At 43.1% G+C, this 12350-nt stretch overlaps 1 protein-coding gene and 1 pseudogene across 3 annotated transcripts in view; both read left to right on the plus strand.

Annotated features, from left to right (window-relative positions):
- Positions 1–12350, plus strand: part of LOC100991242 (leucine-rich repeat-containing protein 37B-like) — a 423125-nt pseudogene that overhangs the window by 274927 nt on the left and 135848 nt on the right.
- CRLF3 (cytokine receptor like factor 3) overlaps positions 1–12350 on the plus strand; it is a 54420-nt gene that overhangs the window by 7846 nt on the left and 34224 nt on the right. The window lies entirely within an intron of this gene.

Below are 12350 nucleotides of genomic sequence, written 5' to 3' on the forward strand. Positions count from 1 at the left end.
TCATCTGCTACACACCTAGGCTATATGGTATATTCTATTGCTCCTAGGGTACAAGTCTGTACAGCATGTTACTATACTGAATACTGTAGATAGTTGTAACATAACTGTAAGTGTGCATCTAAACATAGAAAAGGTGCAGTAGGCGTGCTGGGTCACACTTGTAGTCCCAGCACTTTGAGAGGCCAAGGCGGGAAGATCTCGAGCCCAGAAGTTTGAGACCAGTCTGGGCAATATAGGGAGACCCCCATCTCCACAAAGAAATTAAAAATCAGCCAGGTGTAGTGGTGCATGCCTGTGGTCCCAGCTACTCGGGAGGCAAAGGTGAGAGGATTTATTGAGCCCAGGAGGCTGAGGGTGCAGTAAGCCATGATCACACCACTGTACTCCAGCCTCGACAACAGAACTAGACCCGGTCTAAAAAAAAAAAAAAAAAAAAAAAGAAAGAAGATACAGTAAAAACATAAAAATATAGTAATATAATGTTATGGGACTACCATTATGTATGTAACTGTCATTGTCCAAAACATCATTATGTGATGCTTGACTGTATTTGTTTGCAAAAGACCACATATTTACATTGGTTTTTGAGTCAATCTTTTCACCAATAAATCTTTTTACAAGTTGTCTTTTTTTTTTTTTTTGAGATGGAGTCTTGCTCTGTCACCCAGGCTAGAGTGCAGTGGTGCGATCTCGGCTCACTGCAACCTCTGCTTTCCGGGTTCGAGTGATTCTCCCACCTCAGCCTCCCGAGTAGCTGGGACTACAGGTGCATGCCACCATGCCCGGCTAGTTTTTCTATTTTTAGTAGAGACAGAGTTTCACCATATTTGCCAGGCTGGTCTCGAACTCCTGACCTCGTGATCTGCCCGCCTTGGCCTCCCAGAGTGTTGGGATTACAGGCATGAGCCACCATGCCCGGCCTACAAATTATCTTTTTTTTTTTTTAACTTTTTATTTCCTGAACAACACCAATGTACAGAAATCATCTTTAAATATGGTACTCTGAAAGCTGCCGGTTGAGTTTAAAACTCCCCAGAAATATAGAAGGAGTTCAAGGAGAATTAAAACAAGCCATTCTGGCCGGGCTCGGTGGCTCACGCCTGTAATCCCAGGATTTTGGGAGGCTGAGGCGGGCGGATCACCTGAGGTCAGGAGTTCGAGACCAGCCTGGCCAACATGGTGAAACCCCGTCTCTACTAAAAATACAAAAAGTTAGGTGGGTGTGGTGGTGCGCCTGTAATGCCAGCTGCTCAGGAGGCTGAGGCAAGAGAATTACTTGAACCTGGGGGTTAGAGGTTGCAGTGAGCCGAGATTGCGCCACTACACTTCAGCCTGGGCAAGAGAGTGGGACTCCATCTCAAAAAAAAAAAAAAAAAAGAAGAAGCTAGCCATTTTCTGGTCGGGCAGGGTGGTTTACTCCTGTAATACCAGCACTTTGGGATGGCAAGTTGGGTGGATTACCTGAGGTCAGGGTTTCAAGACCAGCCTGGCCAACATGGTGAAACCCCATCTCTACTAAAAATACAAAAAGTTGGCCAGGTGCAGTGGCTCACACCTGTAATCCCAGCACTTTGGGAGGCCAAGGCGGGTGGATCACCTGAGGTCAGGAGTTCGAGACCAGCCTGGCCAACATGGTGAAACCCCATCTCTACTAAAAATTCAAAAATTAGCCAGGCTTGGTGGGGGGTGCTTGTAATCCCAGCTACCCGGGAGGCTGAGGCAGGAGAATTGCTTGAACCTGGGAGGCAGGTTGCACAGAGCCAAGATTGCGCCACTGCATTCCAGCTTGGGCAACAGTGCAAGACTTCATCTCAAAAAAAAGAAAAAGAAAGAAAAAAGAAAGAAAAAAATGTGTGTGAATGTTATAGAGGTATATTTTTGTGTGTAGATTTTTTTTTTTAAAGATGGAGTTTCGCACTTGTTGCCCAGGCTGGAGGGCAATGGCGCAATATTGGCTCACGGCAACCTCCGCCTCCCGGGGGTTCAAGTGATTCTCCTCCTTCAGCCTTCCGAGTAGCTGGCATTACAAGCATGCGCCACCACACCCGGCTAATTTTGTATTTTTAGTAGAGATGGGGTTTCACCATGTTGGTCAGGCTGGTCTCAAACTCCCGACCTCAGGTGATCCACCTGCCTCGAGCTCCCAAAGTGCTGGGATTACAGGCATGAGCCACCAAGCCCAGCAATTTTGTTTTAGTGTAGATTGTAATGTATATAATTTTGATAGAGAACTTTTTTTTTTTTTTGAGGTGGAGTCTTGCTCTGTCACCCAGGCTGGAGTGCAGTGGCACGATCTCAGCTCAGCGTAACCTCTGCCTCCCGGGTTCAAGCGATTCTCCTGCCTCAGCCTCCTGAGTAGCTGGGATTACAGGCTCCCACCACCACGCTCGGCTAATTTTTTTGTATTTTTAGTAGAGACAGGGTTTCGCCATACGCCAGGCTGGTCTCCCAACTCCTGACCTTAGGTGATCCGCCTGCCTCGGCCTCACAAAGTGCTGGAATTACAGGCATGAGACACTGCTCCTGGCCGATAACTATTCTTATTGCTATAAATCTGGTAAAGAATATGACTAATTTGTCATCTAAAAAGCCAAACAAATATAAGACAGCCTTTTTTTGTTATTACTATTATTATTATTTTTTCGAGACAGAGTCTTGCTCTGTCACCCAGGCTGGAGTGCAGTGTCTCAGTCTCGGCTCACTGCAACCTCTGCCTCCTGGATTCAAGCAATTCTTCTGTCTCATGCTCCCGAGTATCTGGGATTACAGGCATGCGCCACCAAGGCCAGCTAATTTTTGTATTTTTAATAGAGACGAGGTTTCACTGTGTTGGCCAGGCTGGTTTTGAACTCCTGGCCTCAAGTGATCTGCCCGCCTTAGCCTCCCAAAGTGCTGGGATTACAAGCGTGAGCCACCACACCCAACCCAGCCTTTTTTTATTATTGAGGGCTATCAGTGAGTCACTAATATTTGCAGTTATTTTAGTTGTTTGTATTAGCTGTGAAAGCTTGAGAAACTAAATTTTCCTAATCTTCAGTTTCCTTCTGTGTAAAATGAGGATAAGGGTAGTATCTGCTTTACCTGGCCATTGTGGGAATTAAAATGAGAAACTTATTTAAAATGCTTAGCACTGGGTGTGGGGAGGGGGGAGGGATAGCATTAGGAGATAGATATACCTGATGTTAAATGACGAGTTAATAGGTGCAGCACACCAACATGGCACATGTATACATATGTAACAAACCTGCACGTTGTGCACATGTACCCTAAAACTTAAAGCATAATTATTAAAAAAAAAAAACACTTAGCACAGTGCCTAGGACATAGGAGATTCTTAATTAATGTCAGCCATGATAATACTAAATATTATTGTTATTCAAGGTGACATCCCCTGCTCCTCCAACTGACAACTTATTCTTTAAATGTCTCCTACTCTCTTTCCCATCATAATGCTCTTTTATGCTCTGATGGCAGTTTGTGGCTGCCCCAGATATGTAAGAACATAATTCATTTCATTATAGTTACTTTTGCTTGCCATCCCCCTTACCAGAATGAGAGTTTTTGAGGTGAAGACCATGCTTTATTCATCTTTATAACCCTAATTTCTGACACATACTAGGCCTCAATAAATGTTGAATGAATGCCTTTATGAATGTTGTGGGTGTAATTTGGCAGACATTCTTTTTTCGATTGTCTTGGTCTTGATGATGTGCACTCTATTAGTATAGATAATCAAGAATTAAGCGTGTTTTTTTTATATGATTTGTTTACTGCTACATAATAAAACTGTGCCAAAGCTTAATGACTTAAAAAGCAACCATTTTATTTGCTTACAATTCTGGAAGTTGACTGGGGCTCAGATAGGTCGTTCTCCTGGTTTTGCTTGGCAACACTCTTGTGGTTGCAGTTGTGGCTGGAATGTCTGACAGAGAACATTCATTTATATTTGGAGACTTAGTATTAGCTAGTCTCAGTTGGAACACTGGCATACCTGGGCTTTGGTGCCAGTCTCTCTCCCTGTCTTCCTCCCTTCCTGCCTTTTCACCTTCCTGTCTCTTTCCCCTTATCCTCTCCAGAAAGATAGACATACTTCTTTCATGGTGGCCTCCAAAAAGCAGATGTTGACAGGTCTTCTGAAGGATGAGGCCTGGAACTGGCACAGGATCAGTTTCACTCTATTGCTGTGCACGTGTGACTGCATTGCTAGTCACAGGCCCAGCCCAGATTCTAGGGGAGAGGACCACACAAGGCCACGAGTAGTTGGAAGTGTGAATTCCTGGTTCATTGGGGGCCACTACTGTAACAGATTACCAAATCATATAATATACGTTTTCTGTTTGAAAGTTCTCAGTTAAGCACTTTTTTTTCTAAAAAAAGTCTTAAGTGTAAGAGAAACAAGGAGAAACATAGCAGTGCTTACAAGTCTGTTCTTGAGTCAGACTGAATTCAAAATCTCTGCCACTTCACTAACTTGGTGATATGGCCAGTTTCATCTCTCTGACTCCCATGTTACTCATCTACACAGGTTCTCTTCACAGGGTTATGGTAGAGTTTAAATGAGACCATAGGTACAGATTTACCTGGCATACAGATACTCAGTAGATAATAGCTGCTGCTGTATTGTTGCTGTTTCCATTATTACTAATGACTGATGTCTTGGTGTCAGTACAAAGACAAATAGCTAATGTAATATACATTTCACAGAAACTGAGAAAAAATACATTGATTAGTGTTTTCAATTTCAGTTGACTATGTTTTATCTTTGTCTTTATTATTATTTTATTTATTTATTTATTTATTTTTAGACGGAGTCTCGCTCTGTCGCCCAGGCTGGAGTGCACTGGCGCAATCTCGGCTTGCTGCAAGCTCCGCCTCCCCCGCTCACGCCATTCTCCTGCCTCAGCCTCCCAAGTAGCTGGGACTACAAGTGCCCGCCACCAAGCCCAACTAATTTTTTGTATTTTTAGTAGAGACGGGGTTTCACCATGTTAGCCAGGATGGTCTCGATCTCCTGACCTCATGACCCGCCCGCCTCGGCCTCCCAAAGTGCCAGGGTTACAGGCGTGAGCCACTGCACCTGGCCTTTTTTTTTTTTTTTTTTTTTTAGACAGAGTCTCGTGCTGTCGCCTGGGCTGGCGTGCAGTGGTACGACCTCGGCTCACTGCAACCTCCGCCTCCCAGGTTCAAGCAATTTTCCTGCCTCAGGCTCCTGAGTAGCTGGGATTACAGGTGCCCGCCACCGTGACCAGCTCATTTTTTTGTATTTTTAGTAGAGACGGGGTTTCACCATGTTGGCCAGGCTGGTCTTGAACTCCTGACTTCGTGATTCGACTGCCTCAGCCTCCCAAAGTGCTGGGATTACAGGCATGAGCCGCTGTACCCGGCTGTCTTTTATTTTTGATAAATATGTTTTTCTGGTTTTTTTTGTGGTGTTTTTTGTTTGTTTGTTTGTTCGAGACAGAGTATTGCTCTCTCACCTGGGCTGGAGTACAGTGGCGTGATCTCGGCTCACTGCAACCTCCACCTCCTGAGCTCAAATGATTCTCCTGCCTCAGCCTCCCAGTAGCTGGGATTACAGGCAGGCACCACCAAACCCAGCTAATTTTTGTGTTTTTAGCAGCGACAGGGTTTCACCATGTTGCCCAGGCTGGTCTCAAACTCCTGAGCTCAGGCAATCCACCTGCCTCAGCCTCCCAAAATCCTAGGATTACAGGCGTAAGCCACTGTACCTGGCCAGTTTTTAATCAGTATGTTCTTGTTAGCAAATAGTTTTGTGTTTTATATATGTGGTTTTCTTTTTTGTTTGTTTGGTTATTTTTGAGGCAGGGTCTCACTTTGTCACCCAGGCTGGAGGGCAGTGGTGCAAAAACCACCCACTGAAGCCTCAACCTCCCAGGCTCAAGTGATCCTGTCACTTTAGCCTCCCAAGCAGCTGGGATTACAAGCCATGCCACCACACACAGCTGATTTTTTATATTTTTTACTAGAGACAGAGTTTTGCCATGTTGCCCAGGCTGGTCTTGAACTCCTGGACACAAGTGATCCGTCCTTCAAAAGTGCCGGGATTATAGGCATGAGCCACTGCACCTGGCCTCTACATATGTCTTTTAGTAACTAAACTCTGGAGGAAAATATATCAGTCACTATTGTTTTGGAGGGTTGTGAAGGAAATACTTAGGGTGGCTTAGTATTGAAATACAAACTTGATGAATTTTTGGCATTTTGTGAGCTCTTAATCATGTTAAAATTTTAAAACAGTTGCTTTGGGGTTATATTCAGCTGTAGTGGAAACTTTGTAAGTTTTGTTTTTTATTATTTATTTATTATTTTTTTTTGAGGTGGAATCTTGCTCTATTGCCCAGGCTGGAGTGCGATGGCACTATCTTAGCTCACTGCAACCTCCGCTTCCCGGGTTCAAGTGATTCTCCTGCCTCAGCCCAGTAGCTGGGACTACAGGCGTGCACCACTACGCTTGGGTAATTTTTGCATTTTTAGTGGAGACGGGGTTTCACCATGTTGGCCAGGCTGGTCTCGAACTCCTGACCTCCTGATCTCGTGATCCACCTGCCTGGGCCTCCCAAAGTGCTGGGATTACAGGCATGAGCCAATGTGCTCAGGCCAAAACTTTGTAAGTTTTAATGGTCTGTTATATTAAAGGTTTTAGTGGCAGATTATTTCAAAATATTATTAATCAACATAAACAATGCATATTACAGTTTCCTGTTTGAAATCTTGTCTGTCATTTGTATTCTTAAATCTATTTTGTTACAAATCACCACAGTTGTTTTTGCCTTGAATGGCTAGGTAGCATTTGAAGCTGATTGGTTGTCCACCACACAATTCTTTACACAGGGACAGGAAATACTACGTGTTATACCAAGAAGTGTCTTTAGCCAATACATAATTTACAGATTTATCTGGGAGCTCTTTTAAAATAGTGTTCTATGGCCGAGCGCGGTGGCTCACGCTTGTAATCTCAGCACTTTGAGAGGCCGAGGCAGGAGGATTGCTTGAGTCCAGGAGTTCGAGACCAGCCTGGGCCACATGATGAAAACCCGTCTCTACAAAAAATACAAAATATAGCTGGGTATAGTGACACATGCCTGTGGTCCCAGCTACCTGGGAGGCTAAGGTGGGAGAATCACCTGAGCCCAGGAGTTCGAGGCCGCAGTGAGTTGTGATTGTACCATTGCTCTCCAGCCTGGACGACCAAGTGAGAACCTGTCTCAAAAAAAAAAAAAAACAGCATGGTGTAATGAAAGAGCATAGTCTTTGGAGTTAGACTGTTTCTGGCACTGCGAAGCCTTGGGTAAGTTGTCTTCTTTCTCTTCTTTGGTCCTCACTTTCTGAAACTGCGTTGTGAAGATTTATTGAGTTAACAGTGAACGCATGGAACCATTGGTACCACATCAAATATGAAGAAATTCACTCAGCAGTGGAGCTGCATTTTTAAATTAGTTTCATAAAGTCAAGCAAATGAACTTGATTAGTTACATGATTGGATTAAAGGTGACTAGGCTTTAAATCATGAAATATTTCAAGGAAAAGAAAATGATCCCATGGTGGTATCAAGTTTCAAATGGCAGTGGTTGGGATTCTATGAGCAAAAGGGACCAAATTTACAATGAGAGTACAGGAGGTGAATTTGGAAATTGAGTCTCATTTTTTTAGCCCTCTCTCTGTTTTGTGTTCACTTACTTCCTTTTTTCTGAGGTTCTGAAACAAAAACAAAACGTAGGCTCTGCAACAGCTGAAGGAGCTTTTGAATTCTTTCTAAAGAGGAAATTGACTTTACCTAACCAATGCACTTCCTGTGTATGCTATATCCGCTAAAGAGCAAGACAGGACCTCAGAGGCACAGTGCTCAACTGCAGAATTTCCTCTTGGCCATTCGATATGTATTACAGCGTTCTGACACAAGGTCTTCATTTATTCTGGTATCTGTAATATGTATACAAAGCAACTGAGGGTCCTGTTAAAAATACAGATTTGGCCGGGTGCGGTGGCTCATGCCTTTTATCCCAGCAACTTGGGAGGCTGAGGCAGGCAGATCACAAGGTCAGGAGTTCGCGACCAGCCTGGCCAAAATGGTGAAACCCCGTCTCTACTAAAAATACAAAAAAATTAGCTGGGCTTGGTGGCGCATGCCTGTAATCCCAGCTACTAGGGGGGCTGAGGCAGGAGAACTGCTTGAACCTGGGAGGTGGAGGTTGCAGTGAGCCGAGCTGGCGCCACTGCACTCCAGCCTGGGCGACAGAGCAAGACTCAAAAAAAAAAAAAAAAATACAGGTTTGGCTGGGCGCGGTGGCTCACGCCTGTAATTCCAGCACTTTGGGAGGCTGAGGCAGTAGGATCACCTGAGGTCAGGAGTTTGAGACCAGCCTGACCAATATGATGAAACCCCATCTCTACTAAAAATACAAAAATTAGCCAGGCATGGTGGCATGCGCCTGTAATCCCAGCTACTCAGGAGGCTGAGACAGGAGAATCACTTGAACCCGGGAGGTGGAGGTTGCAGTGAGCCAAGATTGCTCCATTGCACTGCAGCCTGGGCAACAAGAGCAAAACTCCATCTCCAAAAAAAAAAAAAAAAAAAAATACAGGTTCTAGGGGAGGAGGAGGAAAGAAAAAAAATTCATGTTCTGATTTAGCAGTTCTGGGTGGGGCCTGAGATTCTGAATTTCTAACAGTATCCCAGGGGTTGTGTTAAAATCATAAGGTATTCTCTCTTTGGTTCTTTTAGAAAGTTCTTTGAAACACACATGATTAACTGCGTTTTCACTCAACAGCATTTGTTTACCAGATGCTATGTAGATGAGGGCCCAGTTTGCAAAGATCTCATAGTTGAATGGTGAGCTGAATCAAGTGCAATTTGGGTTTATGGCCTTTCTTTCTTTTTAAAATTTTTACTTGGATTTATTTCACAGAAATTCTTTGGTAAATACAGAAATTAGTTAACAATTAATTTAGGATTTCTCTTTGTGATTTAAAGAATTATTTTACTAACTGCATAAATATTATTATAACTGCGTTAATGTCAAATGGAGAAAAAAGGGCCGGATGAGGTGGCTCACGCCTTATCCCAGCACTTTGGGAGGCTAAGGTGGGTGGATCACCGGAGATCAGGAGTTCAAGACCAGCTTGGCGAAACTTTGTCTCTACTAAAAATACAAAAATTAGCCAGGTGTGGTGGCATGCGCCTGTAATCTCAGCTACTCAGGAGACTAAGGCAGGAGAATCTCTTGAACCCAGAAGGCAGAGGTTGCAGTGAGCCGAGATTGCGCCACTGCACTCCAGTCTGGGCCACAAGAGTGAAACTCCGTCTCAAAAAAAAAAAAAAAAAAAGGAAAGAAAATTGTTTCTATGGTCTGCCCACCCAGTAAATGATACTGCTCTTTTTCTGTTTTAGTCCTTGGGCATGGGCATTTTTTGTTTTTACATGGTCGTGAACATTGCTGGGAAACAATATTGTATTCTGCTTTTTAAATTTAGAGAGAATTTAGAGAATAAATAGAAAGTTTTTAAATCTCTGTATTAACTGTTGAAATATTGTCCTTTATTCATATTTTGATATGTTCTTTCTTGGTGGATTTTTCTTATACTTTAAACTTTCCTGGTAAGAGAAAGTTAACAAAAGGGTTATGGTGGTAAACAGTATGTCATATGAAACTAAGATAATATCTGGAAAGCAAAGTATGTTTTTGCTTTAACTTATCGGAGTGGCTTATAGTTAGAATTTTCCCATTAAGCGAGAGAAAATGAATTATATGTTACCTGAATTGTTTTTTGAGAAGAGGGCCTTGCTCTGTCGCCCAGGTCAGGTTGCAGTGGTGATCCTCCCACCTTGGCCTCCCAAAGTGCTGGGATTACAGGCATGAGCCACCATGCCTGGCCTGTTATCTGAAGTCTTTAAAATAAAAATCTGGACCAGGTGCAGTGGATCACTCCTGTAATCTCAGCATTTTGGGAGGCCAAGGTGGGAGGATTGCTTGAAGCCAGGAGTTCAAGACCAACTTGGGCAACATAGCAAGATCTCGTCTCTACAAAAAGTGAAAAATAAAATTAGCCAGGTGTGGTGGCCCGCACCTATAAGCTCAGCTACTCAGGAGACTGAGGCAGGAGGATCATCTGAGCCCAGGAGTTCAAGGCTGCAGTGAGCTAGGATGTGCAACAGAGTGAGACCCTGTCTCTGAAATAAAAGAAGAAAAATCTGGTGTCTGTATAAACAACCTATTTATCTTCATAATATATTTGACATGAAGATTTTCCTGTCATATCCCCTAGAATATGGGTTCTTAATCTGAGATCTGTAGATTTAGGGCAATGTTTCTCAAATTGTGGGCTACAGAATCACAGGTGTGCTTGGAAAAAATGAGAACTCCATCCATACACTCCTTTAGCCCCTCCTGTCATTTTCTGGTTCAGTAGGTCTGGGATGGAACTCTGCAGTCTGAATTATAACAAGTAGCCTACATGATTCTTCTGCAAACAAAGTTTCATAATTACTGCTCCAGGCAAGCCATGGTTTGGCTCTGAGGGAATTTGTAAACTTCTGCAATTGAATAATTTTTTAGGGTATAGATTATGTATTTTTTGGGGAAGAGGCTTTTTCTTCTCTTTCAATAACTTTGAAAGGAAGAGGCTTTATAAACCTCTCATTTAGATTGACAAAGAGCACTATAATTCAAAAAGGATTAAGTCATTGTCCCAGCTCTGCCTCCTACAGGCCTCTTTGGTTTTTAAATAATTTTTGGTTTTCTTTTAGCATAATGAGGGCATTTTATCCATGAGTTTTTTTTGTTTGTTTGTTTGTTTGTTTGTATTGTGGCTTTTCATTTTTATTTAGAGACAGGGTCTCACTCTGTCACCCAAGCTAGAGTGCAGTGGTGCAGTCACAGCTTACTGCAGTCTCGACCCCCTGGGCTCAGGTGATCCTCCCACCTCAGCCTCCTAAGTAGCTGGGACTACAGGCATGTGCCACCATGCCCGGCTAATTTTTGTATTATTTGTAAAGACAGGATTTCTCCATGTTATCCAAGCTGGTCTCAAACTCTTGGGCTCAAGTGATCCTCCTGCCTCAGCCTCTCTAAAGTGCAAGGATCATAGGTGTGAGCCACTGCACCTGACCATGGCTTGCTTTTTTTTTTTTTTTTTTTTTGAGACGGAGTCTCACTCTGTTGCCCAGGCTGGAGTGCAATGGCATGATCTCAGTTCACTGGAACCTTCGCCTCCCGGGTTCAACCGATTCTCCTGCCTCAGCATCCTAAGTAGCTGGGATTACAGGCATGCACCACCAAACTCAGCTAATTTTTTTGTGTTTTTAGTAGAGATGGAGTTTCACCATGTTGGTCAGGCTGATCTTGAACTCCTGACCTCATGATCCACCCACCTCGGCCTCCCAAGTGCTGGGATTATAGGCATGAGCCTCCATGCCCAGCTGACCATGGCTTTTTAATCTACCACTTCTTTGCTGCTTTTCAGTAAAATGAATTTTAATCCCCTCATAATTAAACAATTTTCTGTATTGAAACGTACAATTTTCAAGAACAACTTTGTATAGATAATAATTTATAACTTTTTTTAGCGAGTATAACTGTGCCATTTATTTTACCCACTGTAGTACCTAGATTATTTTAATTTATCCTCACAGCAACTCCATGAAGTAACTATTATTTATTTCTCTTTTTTGAAATGGAGTCTCACTCTGTTGCCCAGCTGGAGTGCAGTGGCGCAATCTTGGCTCACTGCAACCTCCATCTCCCAGGTTCAAGCAATTCTCCTGCCTCAGCCTCGCTAGTAGCTGGGATTACAGGCCCGCACTACCACGTCCAGCTAATTTTTGTATTTTTAGTAGATACAGGGTTTCACCACATTGGCCAGGCTGGTCTTGAACTCCTGACTTCAAATGATCTGCCCTCCTTGGCCTCCCAAAGTGCTGGGATTACAGGCATGAGGCACTGCACCTGGCCAAAATAACTATTATTATGCTCATTTGACAAATAAGAAAATAGAGGCATAGAATACTTAATTAACTTAACCAAATTGACATAGTTTGTGAATGATGAAACCAAGATTTGGCTTATTCTATCTGACTTGAAGGGCAGTTCTGTGTACTTCTGTGTGTTTGTGCAAATGCATCACATTTGGTTTATCAATGAATGGAAGATGTATATATACAATGGAACGCCATTCAACCTTAAAAGAGAAGGAAATTCTGTCATTTGTGACAGCATGGATGAACCTGAAGGACACTATGCTAAGTGAAATAAGCCAGATACAGAAATAAACATACTGCATGATCTCATATGTAGAATCTAAAAAGGTCGAAGTCATAGAAGCAGAAAGTAGAA

This window comes from Pan paniscus, chromosome 19, assembly GCF_029289425.2.
Source record: "Pan paniscus chromosome 19, NHGRI_mPanPan1-v2.0_pri, whole genome shotgun sequence".
Lineage (NCBI taxonomy): Eukaryota > Metazoa > Chordata > Mammalia > Primates > Hominidae > Pan > Pan paniscus.